The sequence below is a fragment of the Salmo salar genome, chromosome 03 (genome assembly GCF_965601325.2).
Source record: "Salmo salar chromosome 03, fSalSal1, whole genome shotgun sequence".
Taxonomy (NCBI): Eukaryota; Metazoa; Chordata; class Actinopteri; order Salmoniformes; family Salmonidae; genus Salmo; species Salmo salar.
Genome location: NC_138293.1, coordinates 74,072,415 through 74,087,625, shown reverse-complemented (window position 1 = coordinate 74,087,625; position 15,211 = coordinate 74,072,415). Strand labels below are relative to the sequence as shown.

General features: G+C 42.9%; 1 non-coding gene and 1 pseudogene across 3 annotated transcripts; both read left to right on the top strand.

Moving 5' to 3' along the window:
• The first annotated feature begins 1,621 nt into the window (after nt 1-1,621).
• LOC106601559 (uncharacterized) lies at nt 1,622-4,502 on the top strand. Of its 2 annotated transcripts, none has more exons than XR_006769223.2 (6): nt 1,622-1,736; nt 1,911-2,004; nt 2,233-2,829; nt 2,927-2,962; nt 3,158-3,280; nt 3,398-4,502. It is a non-coding gene; the product is annotated as an uncharacterized LOC106601559 (transcript). The 2 variants fall into 2 exon arrangements; XR_014391286.1 differs by having other exon boundaries at nt 3,155-3,280.
• Nucleotides 4,503-8,608: 4,106 nt separating this feature from the next.
• Nucleotides 8,609-14,579, top strand: LOC106601570 (uncharacterized; annotated as a pseudogene). The gene is made up of 5 exons (XR_014391805.1): nt 8,609-8,716; nt 8,884-8,977; nt 9,205-9,415; nt 11,852-12,142; nt 12,188-14,579. The product of XR_014391805.1 is annotated as an uncharacterized LOC106601570 (transcript).
• The last annotated feature ends 632 nt before the right edge of the window (nt 14,580-15,211 follow it).

The following is a 15,211-nucleotide window of genomic DNA, read 5'->3' as shown; positions in this document are numbered from 1 at the left end:
TGCATGGAATCTTCTCAGGTTTTGGCCTGCCATATGAGTTCTGTTATACTCACAGACACCATTCAAACAGTTTTAGAAACTTTAGGGTGTTTTCTATCCAAAGCCAATCATTATATGCATATTCTAGTTACTGGGCAGGAGTAGTAACCAGATTAAATCGGGTACGTTTTTTATCCAGCCGTGTCAATACTGCCCCCTAGCCCTAACAGGCTAAACACACAAATTTAAAAGAATGAATAAGAGTATGTAAACATTATATGAAGTGACATTGTTTAAAGTGGCTAGTGATACATTTATTACATCAATTTTTCCATTATTAAAGTGGCTGGAGTTGAGTCAGTATGTTGGCAGCAGCCACTCAATGTTAGTGATGGCTGTTTAACAGTCTGATGGCCTTAAGATAGAAGCTGTTTTTCAGTCTCTCGGTCCCCGCTTTGATGCACCTGTACTGACCTCGCCTTCTGGATGATAGCGGGGTGAACAGGCAGTGGCTCGGGTGGTTGCTGTCCTTGATGATCTTTTTGGCCTTCCTGTGACATCGAGTGGTGTAGGTGTCCTGGAGGGCAGGTAGTTTTCCCCCGGTGATGCGTTGTGCAGACCTCACTACCCTCTGGAGAGCCTTACGGTTATGGGCGGAGCAGTTGCCGTACCAGGCGGTGACACAGCCCGACAGAACGCTCTCGATGCTCTCAAGAGTGTTTTTGGTGACAAGCCAAATTTCTTCAGCTTGTTCACCACGCTGTCTGTGTGGTTGGACCATTTCAGTTTGTCCGTGATGTGTACGCCGAGGAACTTAAAACTTTCTACCCTCTCCACTACTGTCCCGTAAATTAGGCTGAATGAACTGTTTTGCTGCCAGACAAGGCTCCGCTGACAGCCAGGTGTTGCAGTGGTATAGTGCAATTACTGTATTGTTTAGTGTTGTGTTGTGTCGTGTCGTGGCTTTGCTGGCATGCGTCCCACTTTTTGTCATTGTTGCCCCACCAAGATTTACATGCTAAATTCACCAGTGATTGTTTTGTAGTCTTAACATCTGGTACATAATAAAGGCACAATTGCCAGAAAATAGCCCAGTATAATATTTTTTAAGTTTGTCCAAGTGCTTCTTGCACAGAGATTTCGAGATCCTCTGTCCAACTTACATCACTCAAACTCTCCTCAAACTCTCCTGTCGGATTTATCTGTAGTTATGCACATGCACAAACTGAATTTATTTACAATTATAAACTAGGTGGTTTGAGCCCTAAATGTTGATTGGTTGAACTCTGTGGTATATCAGACCGTGTACAACGGGTATGACAATAAATGACTTTTTACTGTTCTAATTACGTTGGTAACATGATTATAATAGCAATAAGTCACCACAGAGGTTTGTGGTATATGGCGACATATTCTTAAACTTGGAAGAATTATTATTTTGATGGAAAACCGAATGTTGCTTTTTAGCCTAGGTCATTACAAATTACGTCGATATTCCTTCTTAATTCGCTCCATAATGTTATGAAAAAAAAGCTTTATTGGATAAATGTGGCAACTCCTCTCTTGCTGCAACATGTAGGTTAGTTTTCAGGACCTGCGGACAGGTTTTGACTGGTAATTGATCTAGTTATTTTAGCTGGACCTGGCAACCCTTCTCGTTTGGTACTTGGCTATTCCCCAGTCGAATCGAAGCATGTTGACCCATTTAAAGAGACTACATTTCAGTTTTGTCTGCGTGCAGTAGGGACTTTGTCAAGGTGAGTGAGGTTTAATAAATATTTTTTACAGAAATGAAATGTTGTACTTCGAAAAGTATCTAAACATGTTTGCCCACGTAAGCCATGCCATGTCTGTGAATCCTGATTCTAAATTATTTCAGAAGAGAAATGTATACTTCGATGTTTCATGATTGTTGACTATTTGATCCACAGTTAATGGACATGACCAAGGCAACTAGAATTCAGTTCAGTAACAATATCAACCAAACTGGGAAATGTCAAAACGCAGGGAGAGCGCCATGTCACGGTGAGACTATTAATAACTTGGGGCAATAAATTACTGTGTCGTTGGATTACTTTACATAGACAACAGAGGGCAGTGTTGACAAAGAATCAAAGGTTTTGAATAATAAAGGCCATTCAATAAAAGGTTAAAGTTGGATAGGCACTCTGTATCTACAACTTTGTAATTTGATATACTGATTATCCTGCATTCAATAGTAAAGCTCCTGACTGAGGCCCTCTTTTGTTACAGGTCAGCGTTAACAAGGGAGCTCTTGGGCCAGTACATCTCAGACACCCTCAGCCACATTCACACAGTGAGGGAGTTCTGTGACAGGCATTCCAAATGGGCCCTTCAGAGGGAGACAGAACTGGAAATGATGAGGGACATCAAGGAGAGGGCAGACAGAATTGACCTTAAGTTCGACCATGTCCGTAACTCAGCGACCAAGGCCAAGGCGTTTGGGGAGTTCGTATGGAGCGGTCTGACACAGGGGACTGCAGACAGTAGGCGTGAGGAGCTGGAGAAGGAGCTGGGGGCTGTACTAAAGGACACTCTGGGAGGCCTGGAGAAGCTGGATTACTTCCTGGATGCTGTGGAGTGTCTGGCGGTCACCTGTCTGTTGGTGTTTGAGGAGAACAGCTTCCTCTGTCTGCCTCAGGGGACGAGCCCTGCCAGTGTTCAGGCTGTCATCATTGCTGCCAGAATGGCCTGCCATCTCCTCATCTATTTTAAGAGGGATGCTAAGGCCTTCTTTATGCCCAACCTCCTCAATGTAGAGGTGCTGGCCCTCCAGCTGGACAGATACATACAAATCAGCCAGCAGCTCTGTAAAATAATGGAGAAGGGGTAAGTGGAGCTTCTATCACAATTTCTTCAACATTAACTTATGTAATGTTCTTCATTGCCATTTTACAAACAGTTGAAGTCCATTCTTTCCTTCTAGATTACAGATCAGACAACAGCCTGAGAGTAAACTTGGGTAAGATCCCTCACACAGTTTTAATATCAGCATTTATATTATATTAGCATAGTTGTATTATTTTCCTTTCATTTTTGTCCTTCTCAGATATGTCATTTGACAAGGTTCATTGGCTTATGTGATATAATTCAAATGCCACGAAATTATGTAATGAATATAATTTAATGTTGAAATTAATATGCATTGTTACAGTAGCTCCATCAGTCAAATTATGTTTTGGAAAAAGAGGAATGACATCCCTGTGGTCAACCTTGGTGATGTGAGTGAAGAGTCCATACAAAATATGATGGACCATTTGAATCAGCTGAGTGAGATCAGGTAGGTTATTCTGCCATGGTTTGGTTCTTCTCTTAAAACTTATGTTGACATTTTTTAACAAGATTCAAGAACTAGTCTATTGAAAAACAGTAAATCGATATCTTTCCCCTCCGACAGGATGGACCCGCACGTCATACTAACGTTCCTGTTTCAAGGGGCTGCTCAGCGCTTCATTTGCCAGTTCAGCCAGCGCCGACCCAGGATGGAGCAGTTTCTGACCGATCTGGAGGAGAATGCTGTGCAGCTGGACAGAATGAAGCTGGGGGCTAAGATCTCCAGTGTGGCAGGCAGCTCAGTGGGGGCGGCTGGAGGGATCCTATCCATCGTGGGCTTAGCTCTGACCCCTGTCACTGCTGGGGTGTCACTGGCTCTCACCATTGCAGGGGTCAGCCTGGGGGTCACCAGTGGGGTCAACAGTTTAACTACTGGTATCACAGAGATGAAGGTCAATAGCATCCATGAGAAGAAAGCTAGAGAAGTCTTCCAGAGTTTCATGGAGGACGTGGAGAGTCTCCAGGAGTGTCTGGAGGATGTGGCCATGAATATGGAGCCCATCTTGGGGCAGAGCAGGGTGAACATGGTTGGAGCAAGGAAGGTGATTGCCACCACTTGGACCATCGGAAAACACATTGACTCCCTAGTTGACCTTTCCTCAGGTTTTAAGTCAGCAGAAGTCCTTAGAAACAAAGATCTGATCACAAGCGCTGGTAAGTTGGCGCTCCACGAAGGCAAAGTAGCACAAAACCTGCCCAAGCTAGTCGAGGACATCCCGGAATTTGGACAGCTGGCAAAAGGCACCCGACTAGCCCTCTCCAAGTCAGCGCGGGCTGGCCTCATCACCCTCAACGTCCTCTTCATTGGCCTGGATGTCTTCTTCATCTGTAAAGACAGCGTCAGCCTGGCCAAAGGCAGCAAGAGTGAGAGATCCCAGCTCATCCGTGCCAGATCAGCGTTGTGGCGCACGGAGATGGACTCCTGGCAGAGGATCCATGACTCGCTGTGTAGAGGTCTATTAACATTTGAGAAAAGTCAGATCATCCTGGAGCAGCCATTTTATCCTCTGGAGGAGAAGCTGAGAGGGAAGAAATCGATGTGTATGACGCAGTAGGACAATATAAATGACTTAACAGTCTTTGAAGTTAGGGCCTCTCAAACATACTGTACCGTGGCACTTAGAATGTTCAGAAAGTAAAAAGTAAAAATAAAGAGGTGATACACTTTTTTTCATTTTCATCAATCATTCTGTACACAAGTCTAATTTTATAATCAACTTTACAATTTAATGTTATAAGAAATAAAACAATCTGTTCACTTTCATGAAACGTATTGTAACGACTGACGTTGTGGGTGTGGAGTCAGGCGCAGGAAACAATAGCATTTACTATAGTGCTTTTATTAAACGCACCATCAAAAAGAGTATACACCCAAAATACAACAGGGCGTAATAAAAATACAACGACCCAAGCCACGTTCCACGAAACAACACACAGTGGATGAACGAAATTAGGCCCGCACACAGAACAGGTGGGGAAACGGGCTTAAATACCCAACTAATCACTAAGTGAACACAGGTGCAAATAATAAAGACAAAACCAACAGAAAAGGAAAAAGGGATCGGTGGCAGCTAGTAGGCCGGTGACGACGACCGCCGAGCGCCACACGAACAGGGAGAGGAGTCACCATCGGCAGGAGTCGTGACACGTATTCAGCTTGGCACTTTTTTAACATAGTCTGTTTAATATCATGGCCATATGTTTCCAAAATATGTGTTCGGTGTAGTCAAAATACTGAAAGTGAAATGTAATGTTTCCAATATTGTGCTGCTGACATGCACCTTCATACACAGAAGACTCATCTTCCTCACTTCACTGGAAGTTGAAGACTTCTCACACAGGGACAGATTCAATGTACTGGGGGCCGTGGCGGTTCTAGACCATTTCAACTGGGGGGGGGGGGCCAAGCTGGGGCCAGTTGTACTGTTAGGGGGGCCAGTTACATTAGACGTTATTGTTGTCATATCGTTTTCTTCACTGCATTGCAGGCATTAGCAGGCAAAAGACCATGTTCATAATCAGCATCGTTGCCACTGTCTAATAACGGATGTAAAAAAATAATGATAGCAAAAATTAGTTATGTAAAAATTATTTCATACTCCACATTTAGGGGGGCCACAAGGGGGTCCAAAATTGTTGTCACAGGGGCACTGCCCCCCCCCCCCCCCCCCAGAACCGCTGGTGCTGGGGGGAGGGGCTTGTCCAAATGAAGGTGTCCTAAAAAATGTATGACACCCTCCCCAAAGTGACACATTATTTCACATGACCCTCCCCTTGTACTGTAAAATACACTGAACACCCTCCCCCCTCATAGAATTAATTCTAAATCATGTTTACTATCACAAATAACAATAACTGTACCGAGCCTGTGTTTATAATCGTGGATATCGACTTTACTACTTCAGCATGCTTGTGTGGCACAGTTAATGCAACGCAGGGCTACGGGCCAGAAGGTTGAGGGTTTGCCGACCACTGCAGACAGAGTTCTCTCTCTGCCAGTTTCATACACTACGATCAGAGCTGGCTGCAGACAATGATCAGCTAGGGGTGAACCAGATTTTCAAAATGTTTATGCCACATTTATAATTTATCAAATATATACAACACATTTTCCACCAACAGGTTTCTGTGCCTATGACCACACAAACAATAAATAAAGCATACCGACTTTGGGCACTTCAATATCATGGTTTGTGTTTTCAATACCACAATAAATGATCAAGGCACCAGGACGAGACCCAGATGCAGACACAGGAGGCAGATGGTTGGAGTCTTACAATGTTTATTAATCCAAAAGGGGTAGGCAAGAGAATGGTCATGGACAGGCACAAGGTCAAAACCAGTTCAGAGTCCAGTAGGTACTGAAGGACAGGCAGAATCAAGGTCAGGGCAGGCAGGATGATCAGGCAGGCAGGAAAGTAGTCCAGAGTCAGGCAGTGGTCAAAACCCGGAAGACTAGCAAAAAGAGAATAGACAAGGAGTACAGGGAAAAACACACTGGTTGACTTGACTAACATACAAGACAAACTGGCACAGAGAGACAGGAAACACAGGGATAAATACACTGGGGAAAATAAGCGACACCTGGAGGGGGTGGAGACAATCACAGGGACAGGTGAAACAGATCAGGGCGTGACATAAAAATACTATCTCAAGCTTGACAAACAGAAAATACATCCCTTCCTACCTTGTAGGCTTACCCAGTATCGAAGGCTTGGCTTGACAATCTCTGAATGTCATTTAACTTTTTGGTCTTTTGTAACAGATGTCTCTTTCCATTCATCAATTGGCCACTGCACAATTTGGATTGATTTTATTTGTCAGTTAAAAAATACATTCTGCATTCGGGAAGTATTGCTACACTTTGACTTTGTGTGTGTGTTCAGAGCACTGGTTGAGAGAGTGGTGCAGCAGGCAGCTGAGCTACGGAGACAGAGCAGCATGCGCACCTTGTGACAACTTTTTACCAGTTGTAGGTAGGCAATTTAGATGAGTTATTATGGAGATGCCTATTTCCAACCCCTTTTCCATAAAACATATTAAAGTGCTAGACCTGATATAATGGCAACAAAGCACTGGAAAACGACTTTAGTCGCGCTAGAGCGCTTTAGATAAATTCACTCAGTGTGGACTTTTCTTATAGAAAACAGTATCATGGGAAGGGTTTTACTCATGCTCAGTTCTTGGGTCTCAAGTGCTGTTCAGGTGGAAACTCCCTCGCATGCTACTGACATTAAATGTGTAGAATGATACATTTGCATCTGTTGGCCATCAAGTAGGCTATTAATTTATATGCCATTGTAGACTACTGTAGCCTACCATTTGATACAATAAATATGTTGAAATGACGATATTACTGGAGTCATTGCAAATGCATTTGTGCAACTGTGTAGCCTACCTGGAGCTGGCATTTTAATAAATGTAATAAATAGCCTATAACTTCAGCCATGTTTAGTTAATTCAATTGGAAGTTATCAATTGTGATCATGGTCACAGCTGTATTGCAAATGTATCATTCTCCACATTTAATGTCAGTTTCATTGTGGACTTTCCCTGAAATTAGATGTTAGCCTATCAGGGGCCAGGCTACCTGCATCTAGCTCAACAAACCATGGCAAAGTTGAATTGCAATTATAAACCCAGATTTTAGTCAGTAGCCTCTGCCGATTGACACAAGTCAATTTTGCAAATATCCCTTTTCTAATGGATTGTAGTCTTAACATCTGGCACATAATAAAGTCACAACTGCCAGAAAATACCTGACATCATTTTTTTGAAGTTCATCTAAGTGTTTCTTGCACAGAGATTTCAAGATCCTCTGTCCAACTTTCATCACTCAAACTCTCCTGTCGAATTTATCTATAGTTATGCACATGCGCAAACTGGATTTATTTACAATTATAAACTGGGTAGTTTGAGCCCTGCATGCCGATTGGTTAAAAGCCGTGGTATATCAGACCGTGTATGACAGGTATGACAACAAATTCATTTTTATTGTTCTAATTACGTTGGTAACCAGTTTATAATAGCAATAGGGCACCTCAGGGGTTTGTTGTATATGGCCAATATACCACGGCTAAGGGCTGTGTCCTAAGAACAGCCTTAGTCGTGGTATATTTAGTCAATAACGCTCCAGGGGGTGTGGTATATGGCCAGTGATATCACGGCTGAGGGCTGTTCTTACGCATGACGCAAAGCGGAGTTCCTGGACACAGTCCTTAGCCGTGGTATATTGGCCATATACCACAAACCCCCGAGATGCCTTGTTGCTATTATAAACTGGTTACCAACATAACTAGAGCAGGAAAAACATATGTTTCATCATACCATACGGTCTGATATACCATGGCTTTCAGCCAATCAGAATTCAGGGCTCAACCCCCCCCCCCCCCCCACCCCCCCCCCCACCCAGTTCATAATGGCCAATACCACACCTCCAGGGCCTTATTGCTTAATCCTAGCATTCCAAACAAATTAAATCGACATCCATTGATGGAAAATGATCAATGAGTTAAAAAAGGTCAAGTTATATTTTTTCTTGGGACAAATTCTTAAACTTGCAATAATTATTATTTTGATAGAAAACTGAATTTTGGTTCTTAGCCTACGTAGTCACAAATTACGTCGATATTCTTTATTCATTTAATCCATCATGTTATGAAAAAAGGCTTAATTGGATAAATGTGGCAAGTCCTCTCTTGCTGCGACATGTGGGTTCGTTTTCGGGCGGGTTTTGTCTGGTCATTGTACCTGAAATTGAAGCTCGACCTGGCAACCCCGCTCGTTTGGTATTCGGCTAGACGCCAGCCGAATCGAAGCATGCTGATCTATTTAAGGAGACTACATTCCAGTTTTGTCTCTGTGCATAAGGGTCTTAGTTAAGGTGAGTGAGATTTAATAAATCCCTTTTTTTTTACACAAATTAAATGTTGTACTTCGAAAAGTATCTAAACACCATGTATGCCATGTCTGTGAATACTGATTCTAAATTATTTCAGAAGAGAAATGTATACTTCGATGTTTCATGATTGTTGACTATTTGATCCACAGTTAATGGACATGACCAAGGCAACTAGAATTCAGTTCAGTAACAATATCAACCAAACTGGGAAATGTCAAAACGCAGGGAGAGCGCCATGTCACGGTGAGACTATTAATAACTTGGGGCAATAAATTACTGTGTCGTTGGATTACTTTACATAGACAACAGAGGGCAGTGTTGACAAAGAATCAAAGGTTTTGAATAATAAAGGCCATTCAATAAAAGGTTAAAGTTGGATAGGCACTCTGTATCTACAACTTTGTAATTTGATATACTGATTATCATTAATTCAATAGTAAAGCTCCTAACGGAAGCCCTCTTTTTTACAGATCAGAGTTAACAAGGGAGCTCTTGGGCCAGTACATCTCAGACACCCTCAGCCACATTCACACAGTGAGGGAGTTCTGTGACAGGCATTCCAAATGGGCCCTTCAGAGGGAGACAGAACTGGAAATGATGAGGGACATCAAGGAGAGGGCAGACAGAATTGTTATGTTGACATTTTTAACAAGATTCAAGAACTATTCTATTGGAATACAGTAAATAGACAGCTTCCCTCTCTGTCAGGATCGACCAAATCAAATTGTATTTGTCACATGCGCCGAATACACGAGGTGTAAACTTTACCCGTGAAATCCTTACTTACAAGCCCTTAACCAACAATACAGTTTTAAGAAAATAGAGTTAAGAACATATTTACTAAATAAACTAAAGAAAATATAAAAAAGAAAATAACACTATAAAATAACAATAATGAGGCTATTTACAGGGGGTACCGGTACCGAGTCAATGTGCGAGGGTACAGGTTAGTCGATGTAATTTTTACATCTAGGTAGGGGTAAAGTGACTATGCATAGATATTTGGACCTAGACTTGGCTCTTCGGTGCCTCTTGCCATGCGGGACCAGAGAGAACAGTCTATGACTTGGGTGACTGGAGTCTTTGACAATTCTTTGTGCCTTCCTTTGACACCGCCTAGTATATAGGTCCTGGATGGCAGGAAGCTTGCCCCCAGTGATGTACTGGGCTGTACGCACTACCCTCTGTAATACGGTCGGATGCCGAGCAGTTGCCATACTAGGATGTTCTCGATGGTGCAGCTGTCGAACTTTTTGAGGATCTGGGGACCCATTCCAAATCTTTTCGGTCTCCTGAGGGGGAAAAGGCGTTGTCGTGCCCTCTTCACAACTTTCTTGGCGTGTTTGGACCATGATAGTCTGTTGGTGATGTGGACACCAAGGAACTTGAAACTCTCGATCCGCTCCACTACAGCCCTGTCGATGTTAATAGGGTCGTGTTCAGCCCTCCTCTTCCTGTAGTCCACAATCATCTCCTTTGTATTGTTCATGTTGAGGGAGAGGTTGTTGTCCTGGCTCCACACTGCCAGGTCTCTGACCTGCTCCCTATAGGCAGTCTCATCATTGTCGGTGATCAGGCCTACCATCGTTGCTGACGACACAAACTTAATGATGGTGTTGGAGTCGTGCTTGGCCATGCAGTTGTGGGTGAACAGGGAAAACAGGAGAGGACTCGATCAATTTAATTAATTTCAAACATTTTTGACATGTGTTTTTCTGTATTTTTTTGTTGTTATTCTGTCTCTCACTGTTCAAATAAACCTACCAGTAAAATTATAGACTGATCATTTCTTTGTCAGTGGGCAAATGTACAAAATCAGCAGGGTATCAAATACTTTTTTCCCTCACTGTAAGCAGGAATCAGGAGGATAGAATTATGGTCAGATTTTCCAAATGGAGGGCCAGGGAGAGCTTTGTACGCGTCTCTGTATGTGGAGTAAAGGTGGTCTAGAGTTTTTTTATTTTTTATTTTCTCTGGTTGCACATGTGACATGCTGGTAGAAATGAGGTAAAACTGATTTAATTTTGCCTGCATTAATGTCCCCGGCCACTAGGTGTGCCGCTTCTGGATGAGCATTTTCTTGTTTGCTAAAGGCTTTATACAGCTCGTTCAGTGCGGTCTTAGTGCCAGTGTCGGTTTGTGGTGGTAAATAGACGGTTACGAAAAATATAGATGAAAACTCTCTTGGTAGATAGTGTGGTCTACAGTTTATCATGAGGTACTCTACTTCAGGCAAGCAATACCTCGAGACTACATAATATTAGACATTGCGTACCAGCTGTTATTGACAAATAGACATACATCCCCACCCCTTGTCTTACCCGCCGCTGCTGTTCTGTCCTGCCGATGCACAGAAAACCCAGCCAACTGTATATTATCCGTGTCATCGTTCAGCAATAACTTTTATGTCCCGTTGGTAGGATAGTTCCAAACGGAGCTCATCCAGTTTAGGCTTCTAAATAGATTCTACCCCCAAGCCATAAGACTCCTGAACATCTAATCAAATGGCTACCCAGACTATTTGCATTGCCCCCCCCCTCCCCCTTTTACTCCACTGCTACTCTCTGTTATTATCTATGCATAGTCACTTTAATAACTCTACCTACATGTACATATTACCTCAATTACCTCAACTAACCGGTGCCCCCGCACATTGACTCTGTACCGGTACCCCCTGTATATAGTCTCGCTATTGTTATTTTACTGCTGCTCCTTAATTACTTGTTCCTTTTATTTCTTATTCTTATTTTTTAAACTGCATTGTTGATTAGGGGCTTGTAAGTAAGCATTTCACTGTAAGGTCTACACCTGTTGTATTCGGAGCATGTGACTAATACAATTTGATTTGATTTGGGCCTTGTCTGGAAGCAACATTATATCCTTTGCATCAGACTCATTAAAGAAAGAATCTTAGTCCAGTACGAGGTGAGTAATCACTGTTCTGATATCCAGAAGCTCTTTTCGGTCATAAGAGACGGTAGCAGAAACATTATGTACAAAAGGAGTTACAAACAATGCAAAAAACACAAAATTGCACAATAGGTTAGGAGCCCGTAAAACAGCAGCTATCCCCTTTGGCACCATTCTCAGACTGACGTTCCTGTTCCAAAGGGCTGAACAGAGCATCACTGGGCTGTTCAGCCAGCGCCAACCCAGGATGGAGTAGTTACCGCCGAGCTGGTGGAGAATGCTGTGCAACTGGACAGGATGAAGCTTTGGGCTAAGATCTCCAGTGTGGCAGGCAGCTCAGTGGGGTTGGCTGGAGGGATCCTATCCATCGTGGGCTTAGCTCTGACTCCTGTCACTGCTGGGGTGTCACTGGCTCTCACCATTGCAGTGGTCAGCCTGGGGGTCACCAGTGGGTCGTGGAGTCTCTCCAGGAGTGTTTGGAGGATGTGGTCAGAAATATGAAGCCCGTCCTGGGGCAGATTAGGGATGGTTGGAGCATGGAAGGTGATTGCCCCCACTGGGGCCATCGGATAAGGCATTTACTCCCTAGTTAACCGTTCCTCAGCTTTGAAGGCAGTGAAAGTCCTTAGAAGAGAAGATCTGATCTCAAGCGCAAGTAAGTTGGCGCTCCAGGAAGCCAAAGCAGCACGAAACCTGCCCAAGCTAGCAGAGGATATCCCGGACATTGGACAGGTAGCCCTCTCCAAGTCAGCACGGGCTGGTCTCATCACCCTTAACATCCTCTTCATTGGCCTGGATGTATTCTTCATCTGTAAAGACAGCGTCAGCCTGGCACGGAACAAAACACGGAACATAACAAAAGTAAAGCGTGTAAAAAGACACCACAGCAACATGAAACAATTACACACAAAACATGATGGGAAACAGAGGGTTAAATACAAGTAGCTTAATTGGGGAAATGAAAACCAGGTGTGTATGGAAACAAGACAAGACAAATGGATATATGAAAAATGGAGCGGCGATGGCGAGAAAGCCGGTGACGTCGATCGCCGAACGCCGCCCAAACAAGGAGAGGAGCCGACTTTGGAGGAAGTCACGACATATACAGATATAGATGTACAGAATGAGGGTAATTTGCACATTTTCGATCCAAATATTTTGTATAATAATAAGCATTTTATTGTTAGATTATAGGATTAACTCTGGTAGGCCTGGAACAGTCTTCCTCACATCAAGTTCAACTGTCGAAGTCAGTTGGAGCGCCAGGGCGCACTGCCTTCATACAGTATCATCGGCCTGCAGTAGCTCAAGTTTAATAATAGCCACACCATTTTATTATTTTATTTATTTCACCTTTATTTAACCAGGTAGGCCAGTTGAGAACACGTTCTCATTTACAACTGCAACCTGGCCAAGATAAAGCAAAGCGGTGCGACAAAAATACAACACAGAGTTACACATCGGATAAACAAAAGTACAGTCAATAACACAATAGAAAAATCTATATACGGTGTGTGCAAATGAAGTAAGGAGGTAAGGCAATAAATAGGCCATAGTAGTGAAGCAATTACAATTTAGCTAATTAACACTGAAGTGATAGATGTGCAGATGATGATGTGCAAGTAGAAATACTGGTGTGCCAAAGAGCAAAAAAAGTAAATAAAAATAATATGGGGATGAGGTAGGTAGTTGGGTGGGCTATTTAGAGATGGGCTATGTACAGCTGCAGCGATTGGTAAGCTGCTCATATAGCTGATGCTTAAAGTTAGTGAGGTCTCCAACTTCAGTGATTTTTGCAATTCGTTCCAGTCATTGGCAGCAGAGAACTGGAAGGAAAGGCGGCCAAAGTGGGTGTTGGCTTTGGGGATGACCAGTGAAATATACCTGCTGGAGCGCGTGCTACGGGTGGGTGTTGTTATGGTGACCAGTGAGTTGAGATAAGGCGGAGCTTTACCTAGCAAAGACTTATAGATGACCTGGAGCCAGTGGGTCTGGCAACGAATGTGTAGCGAGGGCCAGCGACGAGAGCATACAGGTCACAGTGGTGGGTGTTATATGGGGCTTTGGTGACAAAACGGATGGCACTGTGATAGACTGCATCCAGTTTGCTGAGTAGAGTGTTGGAGGCTATTTTGTAAATGACATCGCTGAAGTCGAGGATCGGTAGAATAGTCAGTTTTACGAGGGTATGTTTGGCAGCGTGAGTGAAGGAGGCTTTGTTGCGAAATAGGAAGCCGATTATAGATGTAATTTTGGATTGGAGATGCTTAGTATGAGTCTGGAAGGAGAGTTTACAGTCTAACCAGACACCTAGGTATTTGTAGTTGTCCACATATTCTAAGTCAGAACCGTTCAGAGTAGTGATGCTAGTCGGGTGGGCGGTTGCGGGCAGCGATTGGTTGAAGAGCATGCATTTAGATTTACCAGCGTTTAAGAGCAGTTGGAGGCCACGGCATTGAAGCTCGTTTGGAGGTTTGTTAACACACTGTCCAAAGAAGGGCCAGATGTATACAGAATGGTGTCGTCTGCGTAGAGGTGGATCAAGGAATCACCCGCAGCAAGAGCAACATCATTGATATATACAGAGAAAAGAGTCGGCCCGAGAATTGAACCCTGTGGTACCCCCATAGACTGCCAGAGGTCTGGACAACAGGACAAACATGTTACTGCAATTTATTCTGATGCTGACTTGTGTGAAAACATTTTTAAGAGATGTTAAATGAAAAGGGACTGTTCATGTCTGGTCTCATTTATATTAACAATAATATGCCTAATTGCTGGTGTTCTAAAATACCCTTGTACTAAATTTAAAAATAAATGGTATTTTTTAATTGGTCATTTGTACTGCGTTCTCATTTTTATCATGACATAATTGAATACCGGACATCACAGTGATGCAGTCTGTAGTCGTGTACAGCAAGACAAAAGCATTGTGTTGTACAACAGAACACAATAAGAACTCTTTGCATACGTTTTAACTGATATTGTTTGCTTCCACACAACTTATTGTGATTATAAATCATCCTTAAACATGAGTTCCTTATATGTAATCCTATATGCACAGAAAGTGTTAAATCCCTTGCCCATATAATTTATCTCTGGACTTTGGCCTGGAAAAATAATAACTTTTCAAAATGTTGCATACAAGGAAACAAAACAAGGAAGACTCTCATAGGACAGCCTGAGAGGCAATAGCTTTTTACAGCCAGTGTCTTGCCCCAGTGTAGCCTTGGCAACAGTCAACAGGTGTGGTAATCAAAGGCAGCTATACACACATTGTACCTGTGATAATCAGAGCCAGTTTGTGATTGCTTTTGCTTGGTAATAGCAGTTTTAATGATTGACATTTTTTATTTATTTTATTTTGTTAGGATCTCCATTAGCTGTTACTGAAGCAGCAGCTATTCTTCATGGGGTCCACATCAATAAGAGAAATCATGCAAATTTGTGCATTCAAAACATGGGAAAACTGTCATGGTGTTGTATTTGTGCGAATACTCTACATTCTATCAAACAGTACATGTCAGTTAGTATACACATTATGCGTGTGTCATCAGGAAGTCGGCA